We start from the raw sequence: 7,486 nt of genomic DNA, 5'->3' as shown, positions 1-7,486 counted from the left end.
GGAAGTACCTGACAGATCACACCCAACACATGTCACACCCCAGAGACGTGCCGTTTTGAAGATGAGTAAGATGTCACTGGATCCTTTTTAAAGCGCTTCCCAGACCACACCGGTGAGACATTTCTTACAACATTCCCATAGACACTCCCCAACGCTGGAACCTTGACATCCAAAAGTCCTTTTAAATTGTCCCAAAGACTTCACCTAAGAGACAGAGCCAAGAAGAATTTGAAAAATCATCCAAAGCTCCAGCCCAGGAACCATTCTGTGACTCCTCTGAAAGATGGAAAAAATTCTGAACTACAGATCCAGCACACCAGAAACCACAGCCAAAGGCAGTTTTGAAAATATATAGATCTAAGGCCCCACCAAAGCAATTTATCAAATGTCTCAGTGATCACATGGAAGGGACATTTAGAAAATGCCCATAGGGCATCACTGATGAAACAATTGTGGAAATTGTCAAGGCAGTTGTGAAGCTGCCCTAGAGTCAAACCATATGGATTCCCTGCGAGCATCTTGGTGATTCTAAAATTGCCCCAAATAACACCACTTAGAAGCCATTTTGGAAGTGATCTGTAATGTCAAAGCATAGCCATAAACACCCCATTAAAAGGACCATAAAAAAAAACCAACTAAAAAATCCCACAAAGCATCTAGTATTAAAACTCTTTTGTGTGATTTTTGGAAGCATTCTCATGGGGGCCTTTTGAAGGGATTTGTACAATGATCCCTCCATTTTTTATGGTCCTATTTACAATGGCTCCTTTGTGGGGATTTGGGCTTACTCTTGCTAGCTCCTTGGCAGTATTTTTGGTCTCTTCAGTCTGTTTTCACAATAGCTCCACGATGGAGGTGGGGTATTTTTACAAGAGGCATTTCATAGATTTTTTGAGACAGTTTACATAATGGTTATGTAATGGTGTCTTGGGGGAGGATCAGAGATTTGATTTAAATTGAGTGATTGTGAGTATTTTCCCTGTTAAGTCTCCATTCATTGGACCACAGCCCCCACTTTATGCCATGAAGAGCAAAGAGAAGATGATCATGATCGCAGGATTTCCAGTGCTCACTCCAGTCGCAGGGGAAGGGCCAGAGCAGCCTTATCGCAGGCAGCTGAAGGTAACACCACCCTGCAGTTCACAGAGGATAAAACCTGAACCTGCTATGAATCCTTCCACACTTGCAGGCTGCAGCAATCCCAAACTGATCATCTGCCGTGGTCCATCAGTGAGCCAGGCCAACATTGACTCCCTGCCGGCTATCAGTCCCCTACAGAAAAAATGTCAGCAAAGGAAGATGTGTGGGGTAGCCCCAGAAGACAGAGAGTCATGGTGGGCCAAGTGCAGCTCCTCTTGGAGATGCACCTGATCATGACCCAGTAAAGCAGCCAAGGCCCTGCATGTGATGCATCTTGCTGCTAAACTGAAACTCCAGCCAGTCTTGAGTGGTTGCTTCTTCTAAAAGGAGAAGTCTCCCCAACATAAGCCTTGCCCAGAATTGTTGCTTCTCTGACCAGAGAGGGCGAAGCTCTGAGATGACAGCATGGGGATCTCTGCTCAGTCAGGGCATGTGCATCCTTCTGACCCCTTCTCTGGGCTGCAGACTGTGACCGTCACCTCCAGCGGCGTATCTGCCCTCGGTTGCTTTGCCCTCTGCGCCCCCATTCATGCTTTTCCCGACCGCCCCTCCACGGTCTCTCCTCTCAGACCTGAGCACGTCCTTATGGACGTTTGAAATGTTCAGATGGTGGAAACCATCCCAGCCTTGACAAAGGCCTTATGTCTGGCTAGGAGGAGGGCTCCTGTTTGACTCCCAAACCTAAAGCACCAATGACATTTAAGGCCCATCCCTGAGGTTCTTCCTTACCACCTGTTAAAGAATTTCACGAGTCTCTGGGTTACTCTAGGTTTGCATTTATTCACAACTCAGAGTTGGGCCATCACCTCAGTGAGTGGCAAATGAAAATCACAAGCATAATACTTTTATATCTTTCTATAATAATTGCATAGAGAGTTTCCATGCTGTTCACAATTCCTCATTTGTCTGACCAGCCGAAAGTCCATTGCTTCCCACAGGTTAGCATACTTGTATCGTTCTGTCTCAGTTCTGCTTCTCGATCACGAAGTCCATTGGCTCATCCGTCAAAAGTCGTCTCTCAGCAGCCACCGTGAATGCAGGGCAAAAGCATAAAAACTTAACCTCTAACCTCTCCTCTATTCGTCTGGGCCTGCTTTAATTATGCTGTCTACATCTTGGTTCAAGACCAACTTACCTGATTGTCTTAAAGTCTTACCTTCATCTTTCTTTATTTACTGATTAACTCAGCTGGTGATTAGTCCAACTGTGGAGGGGGGCTATACAAGGGACACAGTGAGCAGTAGACCATGGGCTGTTGAATTTCCGCCGGCACACCTGCATCTTGGTTGCATTCAGAAGTCAATACCTTCATACAATATCCACAAAATGATTAATGAAACTTCAGCAAAAGCAAAATTAACTCCTTCCTTTATCACCCCTCTCAGTCTGTCCTGGCTCTACATTTATGAAATATCACCAGAGGCTCACTGGGAGTCTCCCTTCCACAGATTTCACATAGAAGTCATGAAAAGACATGCAGCCCCAGAAGGACAGTTGCAGTCTTTTACTAACCTCTCTGAGTTGTTTTTTTGTTATTATTACTTATATTTACATTGCCCTCAGGTGTATCCAGCCTGGCCAATATCCAAGGAAGTGACCTTGTGCTGCTGTACTGATATGTTACCAGCCGGATGGCTCCCAGCTCTCTTCACAGCTCCAGAAAGACTCTTCCAGCCATGAGGAACAGTGACAAAATTGCTTCCCTGCAAAGAAGAAAAGCAGAGGGGGGGTTGTCGTGTTTTCTTCACAGAAATTTGCAGAGGGATATTGAAACAGAGAGAGCATTTTTTTATTGTGGAATATTTCGCAAGAGCTATGGGTGAACATGGACCACAACAGTGACACTCACAACCCTGCTACCTCTTGAGGATGGAGCCCAGACTGCTTCCCTTTTCCACCACTCCCCTGACAGCGAGCATGAGCTCCTCAGCCAGGGATCCAGTCCACTTGCTCCACAGCAAAGCCAGATTGTAAATCAACATGTAAGAAGTGGAGGATGAAAGAGCCTGGGTTCTTCCACGATCACAGCCACAATAATCTTGCCCATCCCAAACTGGTAAATCACTGCTGAAGAATCTGGAGCAGCCTGCTTCTGCTCCAGGCTTGAAGGAGAGCTTGAGTGTCCAAACACTGGCCTGTTTCTCCAAGGATGTCATTGCTCTGACATAAGAAATCACCTCTTCCTGCAAACCTTGCCTTGTTTTCAACTGGAGAACATCCATCAGGCAGCTGGACTGGAAAAGAATAAAGATATTTCTTAACCCAGGGCTTGTAACGAGAGCTGTAATCCAGCAACTGACTTTTTTCTCCTAGAAACTCCAGCACAAGAATTGAAATCGGACTCCCATGTCCTCAGATGAGCAGCTCAGTGCAACGCCTAGCTGAAGCCAGTAGGCACTTGGAGCGCTGTAGCCTTTGGGTGCCTCTAGCTGGATGTTCCCGAACCTGGTGGTGGCTTTTGTCGGTTTTGACCTAAGTGACTCACAGTCAACCCAGTTCCCAGCCTTTCTTCCTCTGCCTTCCCCAAACCATTCCTCCTCCCATAACAACAAAACAATTCTATGTGCCCAGCAAGCACGATGAATTTCTCCAGTGTGGGACCAAAGGTATGAGGGTCCAGAAAAAAGTGGACGCTCTTAAGGACAAAAATTCTGCATTTTGGTTTTGATTTTTTTTTTTTTTTAAGATCTGATATGCAAAATCGGAGAGGTCATGGGGAATCAAAAGACTGTTTACAATACAATATTTTCTCAGAGAATAAACAATGGAAGACATCAGTCTAATGTTTAACAGTGCATTAGCACTGTTGCGTTTAAGCCTCCAAAAGACTTTTTATAACAAGTCGCATTTCAAATACAGTCAGTTTGTTCACAAATCAAAATTGATTTGTCACGCTTTTGCCCATGCTTGTTGACCTGTCCTGGGCACATCTATTTTGTCTCTCTAGAGTTCTTGCACATCGTTACTCCTCTGACACCACAGGCTGGTGCCCGTGGCTCACGCTGACACCATGAGCTCTTGGGGTGCATGAAGGCAGACAAGTCTGGCGTGGCTCTCCTGTCTGTCTGTGATGCACTCTCAGCTCTTTCAAAATCCATTTATCTGTTCCCTGAAATCCTTGGACCCCCTGTGATAGTCTTATCCTCAACTCAGCCACACCAGTCATTTCCCAAAGCACAGTTGTGGAAGTATTGCGTTTCTCAGATTACGCTGAGAAGTCAGCTGACCAACGACAGCTCTGAAAACTTTGGTCACTGTGATGTACGTGACAGTAAGGAAAGGACGGGAGAGATTTCAACCACGACCCACAAGAAACAGTAAATGTAAAGTGTCTCAGGCTGGGAATTTGAGCTCTGCACTGTTGGTCCCAAGTGAAATGCCTCTCTAAGGAGAAAGACTGAGGGCATTTGAGAGAAGAAGGGCTGGAGTAGAGCCTGAGATGCTGGGCTTCATGGGGATCTCGTCTCAGTGTGCTTAGCCTGCGTGACCTGGAGAGGCAGTCTCTATATATTAATTCTGAGGCAAACCAGATTTGATTTGCGGCACAAGTGGCTGGTGCAGCAGATGCTGAGCTGGGACCTGCTGCAGCCCTGGTGAGCCAAGCCAGTGCATCCACTGGGTAACTGCTTCCCCAATACCCCAGCACAGGGATGGGAGACACCTCAGCCACCGTGAGTGCTGTGTTTCAGGCCATTCTGCAGGGTAGTCCTGGGGGCACGTGGAGCCAGGACGTGGCTAGCCTGAACAGGTCTTCTGGATGTGAGATTCAGTGCCACCTACCCCAAAAGTCACACCACACAGACCACCAACACTGCTTCAGCTGTGTCAGGCGCCCTCCCAGCTCATCCCAGCGGCCTCCACGTATACCACAGCACAGGCGTCTCCTCCCGCTTACTGGGCTGGCACTGTCCCAGCGGCAAGAGGCCCCCAAGTCTGAGCCACCTGGAGGGAGCAACCCAAAAGGAAGCCTATGGATAAGATTTTTCCAGGTTTCTTCCCATACTGGGGAAGAGCTGAGACCTTTTCATGCAATCCCAGAGGACACACCAAGGATAGGACAAGTCCCGTCAAGTCCAGTCAAGGAGTTTAGCTCTGGGGACATCAACACAGACTCAAAGCACAATTTTGATCAGAGGTCTACAGACCTCTGGAGGTCCCTTGTCCCACCCCACCCAAAGCAGAGGTGTGGTTCCACCCAGCAGGCAGCTGAACACCCCCGAGCCACTTGCTCATACCCCCCCTCCCTCAGTGGTATTGGGGAGAGAATTGGAGAAAAAAAATTAAACCCGTGGGTTGAGATAAAGAGAGTTTAACAAAAGAATAACAATAATAATAATGGTGATAAAATATACAGAATAAACAAACCAAGTGATGCTCATGCAATTGCTCACCACCCGCTGACGGATGCCCAGCAGCGATCCGTCTCCCCCAGGCTAACTCCCCGCCCCGAGCATGATGCCCCATGGGCGGGAGCAGCCCTGGGGCCAGTCGGGGTGGGCTGTCCCGGCTGTGCCCCCTCCCAGCTCCCCGTGCCCCCGGCAGAGCAGGGGGAGCTGAAAAGCCCTTGCCTGGTGTGAGCCCGGCTCAGCACCAACTGAGCCATCAGGGTGTTACCAACATTCTGCTCATCTGAAACCCAAACCAGAGCACTGTGCCAGCTGCTGGGAGGAAAATTAACTCTGCCCCAGCTGAAACCAGGACAAGAGGCAACTCCAATGTTACATTAGGTTGCTCAGGGCCTTGTCCAGGTACACCAAGGGTATCTTGGAAAGCACGGTGCATTTTTCCAGCGTGTTTGAGACAGCATCACCATTGTGTGATGGAACCACAGCCTCACACGCAGGGATGACGTGTGTTCATTTTCTGAGCCTCCGCTCTACGAATACCAGCTTATGCTGGAAGAGTGTTACTGTGGTAAGTTTATTTGTCCATTATTTCTGAGCCCTATGATGTACCTTGTTCTTGTTTACACAGAGTTGACGGGTTTTATTTTCCCTGTTTTAATTCCTTTTTCCTATTTTAAAATACTTAAAGGAAAAAATATATGAAGAACATGAACGTGGAGAGCAACTCAATACATATGCCAACATTCAAAACCTCAGAATGTGTACCTATTTCATAAACACACAGTATAACAGCACTTCCTGTGCAATATTTTTTATCCTTTGTGATACAAAATTTAATTGCAATATGAAATGTTTACTGTGGCTACATTTGTTTTCCCCGGATGTAAAAAAACATCTTGAAAAAAATAAAGGGAATCATGGATTTTTTTAAACAGGTCTTCAATACTGTCAGAGATTTCACACGTATCCTTGGAAAATCAACAGGAGGTGGATGCAGAGCTTGATTTGATGTGTCTGTTGGGAAATGAAGAGCGTGTAGCCTGAAAGTAAGCACCGTGCAGGCACATGCTGACTTTTTATCCCCATTACTCCAGGCTGCACCTCTCGTGGACTGACAGCCTGTTCTGCCACTCTGGTCAAACATCCCTCTCGATTTTAAGCTCCAAGAGGACCGTATGATGATGTAATCTGACACGAAGTTTCACTTACTGGTGCCTGCCTCCAGCACAATAATTTCTGCTTGGGCTGGATCTAGAGAAAGAAGCACTGCATGCTGATTTAAAGATCCTACGTGGCAGAGCGTCTGCTCGCTCTGAAGGCAGTGGTTAACTGCCCTCCTGGCTAAACTCTGATTTCTCATCTCCAGCTGCTGGATCTTGCCAATCCTTTGCTTGCTGGATTAGTACGACTAAAGTCTAACAAATCCCCCAAGCTCTTGTTCCACGCGCAGCCTCAGACAGACTGATCCTACCTCTCTGAGGAGGAAGTTTATGAATTCATGATCAGCCTCCAGGCCAGGATAATGTCTTAGCCTCCATGTACAGATTTCTTAACTCAAAATTTGTTCTACATTTAGCTGAGAATTTATCTCAGGTCACTAACAGTGACTCTGTACCGACTACCTGACAGTATGTATAGTTTCGGGTTTTAAAATGCATCCCCAGCCACCTGGCAGGATGGAAACGAGCTCGAGGGCAGGGGGAGAGCGGAGGCGGCAGCCGCCATGAGCTCAGGGTTGTCAGCTGGAGGCGATCTGCAGGAGATGTTGAGTTGTCTGTGTGGGAAGAGCTCAAAAATAGCACTCGTTTAAAAATCCTGGGATTTTAAAGCAGTCTTCTGGGGCCTCACTCCTGGTTTGGCTGCGGCAGGGCCAACTCCAGGGTGTTCACCCTCGAGGAGCAACGAAATGGGAAGGCAGAGCGTGGTGCTTGTCCGGCACTTTGTGAGGGATCCGTGCTCCAGGGCCATCCCTACCAAGACACCGCTCAATGAAACTCCAA

Source organism: Egretta garzetta, unplaced genomic scaffold (assembly GCF_000687185.1).
Source record: "Egretta garzetta isolate BGI_Z169 unplaced genomic scaffold, ASM68718v1 scaffold202, whole genome shotgun sequence".
NCBI classification, from domain to species: domain Eukaryota; kingdom Metazoa; phylum Chordata; class Aves; order Pelecaniformes; family Ardeidae; genus Egretta; species Egretta garzetta.
This window is presented reverse-complemented; position numbering follows the sequence as displayed.